General features: G+C 54.9%; 1 protein-coding gene across 1 annotated transcript in view; it reads right to left on the reverse strand.

The window, feature by feature from the left end:
* The window catches only part of FAM101A (family with sequence similarity 101, member A), a 14845-nt gene extending 6305 nt beyond the window's left edge, over positions 1–8540 (reverse strand). The window contains exon 1 of the mRNA XM_010841273.1: positions 8481–8540. The gene's annotated coding sequence lies outside the window, so the exon portion shown is untranslated. The remainder of the gene's footprint in view (positions 1–8480) is intronic.
* Positions 8541–8568: the final 28 nt, after the last annotated feature.

Raw genomic sequence — 8568 nt, forward strand, 5'->3', positions numbered from 1 at the left:
ATTCAGGAGATTTAAGTTTAAAAATAAAATAGTGATGGGAATTCCCAGGTGGTCCAGTGGTTAAGATTCCACACTCACTGCCGAGGGCCCCAGTTCAATCCCTGGTCGGGGAACTAAGATCCCACAAGCTATGCAGCACAGTCAAAATTTTAAAGAAAGAAAGAAAAAGTGACAAGATTTTGGAACTTCTGGTGTTCTCCATGGCTCTGTGAACTCAGCACTGACCTCAGCTATAAAACTCCATGACTTGATGTTCGTAAAAACCATGCTCTCTCCCTGCGAGACTCTCTAAAGTACGAAAGTGAGCATATTAGTCGCTCAGTCGTTTCTGACCCTTTGCGACCCTGTGGACTGTAGCCCGCCAGGCTCCTCTGTCCATGGGATTCTCCAGGCAAGAATACTAGAGTGGTGAGCCATTCCCTACCTGAAGTATGGCACTCCCCCAAATGTGTGCAGTGGTTTGCTGAGCACCTACTGTGTGCTGAATACCTACTGTGCACCAAATCCTGTGTGGGTTGGATGAATCACAGTGCCTCCCAGGATTCGTCTTGTGGACACAGAAGAGGAGAGAGGATGATGCAGGCATGCAAGGGGCTGTGGATGTGGGTGCTAAGGTTTTCAGTGGCATCTCTAGGTGGAAGGGTAGAGGGAGGAAGGGGTAGCCTGCTACTGGTTTTCATCACCCACCCCCACCCCACCCCCATGAAAGAACAGTTCCTAAGCTCAGAAGCAGGGAGTAATTCTTTGGGAGGTAATGAAGAACCAGGTACCACCATCCCTCTCAGTTTCACTCAAGCCTCCTGATGAGAGCCGAGTGCATGTTTGGGGCCCTATTCTGGCCAGATTTCACTCCCCGACTGGCTGCCAGCAGAGGGGACTAGGCTGACTTCACATCATTGTCCCAAGGGCCCTGGTGAAAAACAGCTAAAATTCGTCCCACCAGGGAGTGCCATACAAGAGCTGGGGGAAGCTACTGAAAACCCAGACGGAGGCTGGCATCCAGGGACCTGGGCCATAGGACAGCTGAAGGCCACCCTCGCAGGGCTCCAGGGACCCGTGCAGCTCCTAGGTGCCCCACAGCTGCCTGCCTGGCCCCAGAAGCTCGGGGCTCAGTCTTGCAGCTACAGTGGCAGGCCAGGAAGGCAAGCCGCCGACCCTGTAAAAGCAACTCACCCAATTCCCCACCTCCAGCCCCTGGACACCCCCATGGGAGCCACCAGGGTGAGGGCGGGCTGTGGAAAGGGTTGGGGCACACGGGCCCAAGGGACCACTTCTGTTGCTGCACCTGCTCACCTGGCCCAGGCCACGTGGAGCGAAGAACACTCCCAGGCACCCTGCTCCCCTCACCACTCCCCAACCCGGGGGCAGCCATAGGCCAGCTTGTTTCCCTAAAGGCCCAGGTGCTTGCTCCACTATGAAGAGGACCCACTGAGAGACACCTGCGCTCAGGGAACCTGCTCACCATGCCTCAGTTTGTCCATCTGTACAATGGGATTATGCCATTTGTGAAGCCCACAGTCCGGGGTGCCCAGGTGTAGGCTGGCTAGTGTCCTCGGGGCCCCTTGAAGCCCTGAGGGGCAGGGCCAGAGGAAAAGCAGCTGAGTCTCTGGGGCAGAGGAGTGGAGAGGCTGAAGGCTGGATCCTCATCTCCCAGACACCACGCCCTCCACCCTAGGATGGTAACACAGTTGGACCAGCCCTCAAATCCTTCTGGGGACCAGAAGAGCCCCGTTCTGGCCTGGGGAGGGGGCTGGCCTGGCTCCCTGGTCTCCTGGGCAGGCAGGGCATCTGCGTGGGGACCAGGGAGGACTTCAGAGAAAGCAGGACCCAGAGAGCAGTGAGTCGCGGCTGCCCTCTGCCCACCAGGCCCCACCCGCCTTGCCCCGTGATTCATGTGTGAGGATAAATACTGGAAGTAAAAATACACATGGGCGTCTGGAGCGCTCCCTGTCTCTGGCTGCTGTACACAGCACGGCCCACAGGACAGCAATGAAAGATAAGCGCTGCTGGGCTGTGAGAGCTCCGTGCCGTGTGGTGACAGCCCAGCCTGACCGGGGGTCCCAGCCTGGCTGGCAGGGACAGCTAGGGACAGCAGAGGGGCGTTTGTCCCCAGCCTGGGTGACCCACAGTGGTCCCTCACCTGCCACTGCATGGAAGGTGGCTAGAGCCACGTGTGTCCCACGAAACTTTCTGCTCAGTCAGGGGGTATCAAGCCCCCATCAGTGGAGAGTGAGTGGCAGGAGGAAGGGTCCAGGGAGACCCCACACTGGTGTGGGGGCAGGGCATCCTCATCAAAGCCATGGGGAACCTTTGTGAGGGCTGAAATGGACCTTCTCAAGGCTGCTGACCTAACTGGTGGCCATGGTTTCTACTGCGATCAGAATTAAACTGATGATCTTCAGCATGTTTGGGGAGTTGAGACCAAAAGCTCCCATGGTGGGCTAAAGTGGATGTTAGCCTTCACCCATGAGGAAAGCGATTCAAGAAGGGGTTATTTATGCCCCAAGAATCCTCATCCTTTTTATGAAAGGCCTTGGGGATTGGTGGTCAATTCTGGGCTGCAGCGCGGGCAGGCAGCTCCCAAAGGCTAGGTGCCCAACATGGAACAACAGAGGAGGTGAGCGGGGCCAGGCTGGGGGGCCAAGGGGACCCCAAATGGTCCAGGGGCTGACACTCAGAGAGTGAACCTGAGCAAAGCCATAGACCACAGGTCGGAGGCGGGGCTGAAGGACAGGCCTGCTCCCCAAGACAAGTGACCAAAGAGGCCCAAGCCACAGAAGGGTGCTGGGTTGGCTTGTGACCCCCACAAAGGTATATGTGTGTGTGTGTGAGTCACTCAGTCCTGTCTGACTCTCAGCGACCCCATGGACTGTATGTAGCCCACCAGGCTCCTCTGTCCATGGAATTCTCCAGGCAAGAATATTGGAGTGGGTTGCCATTCCCTTCTCGAGAAGATCTTCCCAACCCAGGAATTGAACCCTGGTCTCCTGCATTGCAGGCAGATTGTTTATCTGAGCCACCAGGGAAGCTCCCACAAAAGTATGTTCACATCTTACTTGCTGGGACCTGGGGGTGTGACCCTCCTTGGAAATAGGGTCTTTAAGTAAGGAAGATCAAGTTAAGATGAGGTCCCACTGGGTGGGGGTGGGGCCTGATTCAATACGGCTGGGGTCCTTATAAAAAGAGGGAGCTTTGGACATGGGATATACAGAGGGAAGAAGGTCACATGGGGATGGGGGCGTGTGTCTACAAGCCGAGGCACACCAAGGCTGGCGGGCACCACCAGAAGCTGGGACAGGCGCATGGATGGGTTCTTCCCTAGAACCTCTGGACGGACGGTGGACCTGCTGACACCTGGGTCTCAGACTTGTGGCCTCTTTGTACTAATATCCCTCCCCTGACAGGAAGGCCAGGAGTCCCAAGGGCGAAAAGGACAGACCCATCTCCGAGTGCCCCTCCGCTGGGTGCCACTTTCCCAGGATGGTGGCTCCTGATCGCTCCCTCACCCCAGAGCAGGGCGAGGGCCTATTTGTCTTCTTTTCACACTAAGGCTCCAGGCGGAGCTTCTCAGACAGGTGAGCCTTTCACAGAGAAGCGGGGCTGTCAGAGAGGTCGCTGGGTTTCCGCTGGAGGCCGCTGTGTCCAGGATTAAGCAGATGGGGGCTGAAAGGAGCCGCCAGGGTTTCTGGCTCCTCACAGCCTTTCTTCCTTCACACAGGCTCCTCCCCCCGTGGCCTGACACACCTGGTTCTCTTCCCTGACCCTGCTCAGGCAACTGTGCTGGTCAGGGACACACCTGTGGGCCTGCTAGGGGGCCAAGAGGCTGACCTTGTCTTCACAATCTGCCATACACCTAACCTTCCACTTTTCTCTTCATTTGTCCATCCACTTGTCTGTCCGTCCCATTCATCCATCTATCCATCCACACATCCATCCGCATGTCCATCCATCCATCTATTATCCACTGTCCATTTATCCACCCATCTGTCCATTTATCCATTCATCCATCCATTTGTCCATCCAGCCTTCTCTCCACATATGCATTCATCTGCCCATCCTCCCATCTGTCCATCCATCCATCCATTCATTTGTCCATACATCCTTCCCAATCCTGGGCCCTAACTGCCTAATTCCTAACTCCCTTCCCTCTCTGCCCTCATCCTTGGTTTCATCAACACAGACTAGAAACAGAGAAATGAGAAAATCCAAGCATCCTGGGGTGGAGGACTCTGGGGGACACAGCCAAGATCTTAAGACGTGGCTGTGACCAAGATTTCCAAGAGCTGGGCGGCAGCCCCAAGAAATTTTCAAGGATGGGGCAAAGACAGCCCACTCCCCATCACTAATTCTACCTGGATCTGGCCTCAAGGGGTGCCCTCAGAATCCAGATCCAGGAAACCAGCACCTCATCCTTCGGGAAATTCTCCAGCGGGCCACTCAGGCATACACTCGATGTATAAACAGACCCCTGGAGATGAGATGGGGGTGACGGGACCCAGAACACTGGCTGCTGGAGAATCCACATCCATATCTGAGGGGTAACAGCTCAGACCACCACCTCTGATCACAGTGGGGCGAGCCCTTCATCTGCCACAGGTGGTAAGCTCTCATCTCCCCCACCCCATGGTGGCTGTCCCCTCCAGTGGGCACCCAGAGATCATGACTTGAGATCCCAATGCCATCTGCACTCCCCCTAAGGGCGGTAAAGAGGGACAGGGCTAGTTGCCCAAACTGTCCAGGTTAACTTGGAGGGGTGGGTGTCTGCCAAACACACTCACTCAGCCCTCCTGGCAACATAAGCCTCTCCCCAACGATGTCCCCAAAGTCCCCCAGCTCCTTCCAGGCAGGACAGGGAGCTGGGGAGGAAGTACACGGGAGCTGGCGGTCCAGGGCCTGGGAGCTTGAAGGTGGTACAGACGGCTTCTGTCCTGTTCCTGGCTGTATCCCTCAGCGGGCCTGGCTTAAATATTCGAAGGATGAATGCAGCTGACAGGCAGAGCCTGGCTGGCCCGGCAGGCGGCCTTGACTGGCCCGGTGTCCTGCAGCTGAGCGGGGCCCCACCGCATGGAGATAAGACCTCTTTCCACCCTCAACAGAGCCTGTTCCACACGGGCCCCTCTCAGTCAAGTCTCTGATTTGGGTTTCTAAATTTGGGTTTCTAAATAGTCTGGGAACTCATGAGGCTCTCAAAAAATGAAAATAAAACAGCCACAAGTCCCTTTTTAAAAGACCAAATGGAATTTTACTTTCTGGCCTCAGCTGGGTGTACAAGTCCCTGTAATGGCCTTGGCTGGCCTCACTGCGGCAACTCCACCATGCCAGCTTGCTTCTGCCTCAGGGCCTTTGCACTGGCCATTCCCTTGGACTGACACACGTTTCAGGCCTATGACCATGAGGGCCACTCTCATTTTTCTGGTTTCCATTAACTGTCACTTTCCTGACCACCCTGTCCACTCGCACCCACCTCTTTAAGGGCACTTAACAGTCCGTCTAGCGTTGTATCACGTATTTAAGTTGGTGACTGTCTCTCCCACTAGAATGCCAGTTTCATGGTGGCAGGGACCACCTTTGAACATCTTGTTCACCACTGTGTCACCCACGAGCCCCAAAACGGCATGACGTACAGTAGGTGCTCAGTAAGCATTGATGGAATGATTCCCAGATCTTCCTTTGGCTTGAGAATTACTAGAAACATTACCACCTTTGCTTCAAAAAGTGGGCAAGAAAAAAGAAAAAACCTATGGTCAAGATAGGGTGGGGGTCGGGGGTTCACTCACACCCAGCCTGGTCCCCAGCGCCTTTTAGGTCTTGGGGGGCAGTGTTGCAGCCAGCCAGTTACCCTACATCCATGGAGTACTGTCCAGAAGGTAAGTTTAACTTATTCACAAAAAAGTAGGGGGAGAGGGGGCCTCTTTGTAGAGGGTGAGCAAATTTAACATGCACGTCCAGCATAATAAATACGGTGACAAGCCTGTGAGGACCTCAGTGACCTGGGGGTGGGGACAGAACTGCAGCTCACCCCGCCCCCGTCCGCCCGCTGGGGCGTGTGGCACCAGTGTTGACCGGGAGGGCAGTGCCAGGAACAGGGTGTCAGAACAGAGGTGTCTACACCAGGCTGAACCCCTGGCCCCCCTGGGGTGCCAAAGCAAACCCGGCCCTGCGTGCAGCCAGCCTCTTCCTGGGCATTTGAAACCATCAGCTCCAAAACGCAGGAGAACTTTCTGTCCATTTGTGCAAGATTGGCAGCTGGTATTTTTGCCTACATCTGCTCCCGGGAAGCATTCTCAGTGCGTGTGTGTGTGCGTGCTAAGTCACTTCAGTCGTGTCTGACTCTTTGTGACCCTGTGGACTGTAGCCCACCAGGCTCCTCTGTCCCTGGGATTCTCCAGGCAAGTATACCAGAGCGGGTTGCCATTTCCTCCTCCAAGGGATCTTCCCAACCCAGGGATCAAACGCACATCTCTTATGTCTCCTGTATTGGCAGGGAGGGTTCTTTACCACTGGCGCCATCTGGGAAGCCCCCCAATCAACTATACTTCAATAAAAAATTAAACAAAAAATAAAGTATGTTTAAAAAAATTTTTTTAATAAAATTTTAAAACCCACGCAGATAGTTAATTAGCCACACAATGAAAAGTAGGATAATGCAAGGTTTAAGCATAGATACTCTGAAGCCCAATTTCCTGGGTTCTAATCCAGCAAAGTCACTGACCTCTCTGTGCCTCAGTCTCCCCCTCTGGAAAATGGATCTAACAAGAGCACCTACATACGTCATAGGGATATCATGAAAATGAAATGAGTTGGCAGAAGTAAAGAGCTTTAGGACAGTTCTTAGCACATGGGAAGGCTGTCTAAGTGCAGATGTCATTACCTGTGCACACAAACCCCCAGGTCTTGCCCTCAAGCCAAATTAAAAAGATTAGAGACACAGCTCAGTTCCATATCTGGCATCTAGTTAGCAAGGAGAGGGAAAAATAAAATCAACCAGGACAGCCAAGACAAGTAAGCCGGGTGCTCTGTTCCTGTGGCTGCCCCTGGCTGGCAGGAAAAGCATCCAGAAAACCTTCTACAAGGCAAATTCTGCGTGACCCAAAGAGTAAAGGGGAAGCCTGGTTCTCTGCCCCTATCCTCCAAGCCCCACTGTGTGGGACACCAGAGGAACTGAGTCCCATTGCGAGCAGCCCAAATAACCCCCATTCAACAGTGCCAAGTCTGAGACACTTGTGCAGGAAAGTTGGCGCGTTCCGATAACAGGATCAGTTTCACTGCCAACAGCCGGGGTCACACCTATCGATCCCTGGAAGTCCGGAACGCCTCTCCCACCCCCTCACCCACAAAGAGAGAGCAAAGTTCAAATTCAACACGTAATCTCGGTCTAAGACAGGGGTTTCCCAAACTTTGCTGCACTGGGATCGCCTGGGGAGGTTTTAAAAAATCCTGATGTCCAGTTTGCAGCCTCTAATAAATCAAATGAGAATGTCTGGAAGTACAAGGTGGGTATGGGAATTTTTTTTTTTTAATCTCCCAGAGATTCCCATGCGCTCTCAAGTTTGGGCCCCACCGGAGCAGAGAACCAGGGAGACACCAGTGACATTCCTGTCTGTAGGCAGGAGGCGGGATAACCATTCCTTTTGGTTCTGGGGAGATTTTCCAATGAGCAGGATGCATTTACTGCCTTGTGAGGGACCAAGCACTGCCAGGGGCCCCAGGAAAGTGGTGCCAGGCTGGAGTCCTGCTAGTACACCCGTTAAAGGGTGCAGAGAGCTGCAAGAATGGGGAGATGCCACTGGGCCTGGGAGCAGCCTCCGGATCTCAGTTTATCATTCCTCAAATTAGAAGGCACCCGATCCCGCCCGCATGGCTCCCGCCTGCCGCGGAAGGGGTGGGGTGGGGGGAACCCAGTCTCAGCCCAGCCACCAAGCGGGGAGACCCTGGCAGTCCACCTAAAGGTCCCACCGCCTCTGGCAAGAGGTAAAACTCTTGTGCCTCCGGACCTGGGGTTCCAGCCTTCCCCAGGCACCGCCTCAACTCCACGTCAACATCCCTCAAAATCCCGAGGAGGAAGGGTTCCTGTCTGGGTTTGGTTAAAAAAAAAAAAAAAGGCTTTCACGTTGGCAGCACAAGGGGAACAGTAAACAGGGAACCTGGGTCCATTGCTGCAGCCTGGGGATCCAGCTCACCTCTGGGAAGACAACCTCTTTGAGAATTTCAGATGGTCCTCACCCTCTGTTCTTTTACTGCTGACAGTAAGACTCCCTAGAGAGGTCGGCAGCCAGGAAGAGGTCTGCAGGGATCAGGCTGGCCCACCCCCACCTAGGCGCCTCGATCCCCACCTGGGGAGCATGGCTGTCACTTGGGACACCTTCTAGGCTGGGGGGATGCCGGGATGAACCCAGGCCCGGCTCCTGAAGTACCCCGTCTCCTTGCGGGGTGAGGGGGGCGGGCACTGCCCCCCTTTCTGCCCGAAGGTGCGTGCTTACCGCTCTGGCCTCGCCGGGTCCGGGGGCCTCGGAGGAGGCGCCGGCGCCCCCAGCGCGGGCGTCGAGGATGCCAGGCGCCAACGAGTAG

Source organism: Bison bison, unplaced genomic scaffold (genome assembly GCF_000754665.1).
Source record: "Bison bison bison isolate TAMUID 2011002044 unplaced genomic scaffold, Bison_UMD1.0 scf7180017864160, whole genome shotgun sequence".
Lineage (NCBI taxonomy): Eukaryota > Metazoa > Chordata > Mammalia > Artiodactyla > Bovidae > Bison > Bison bison.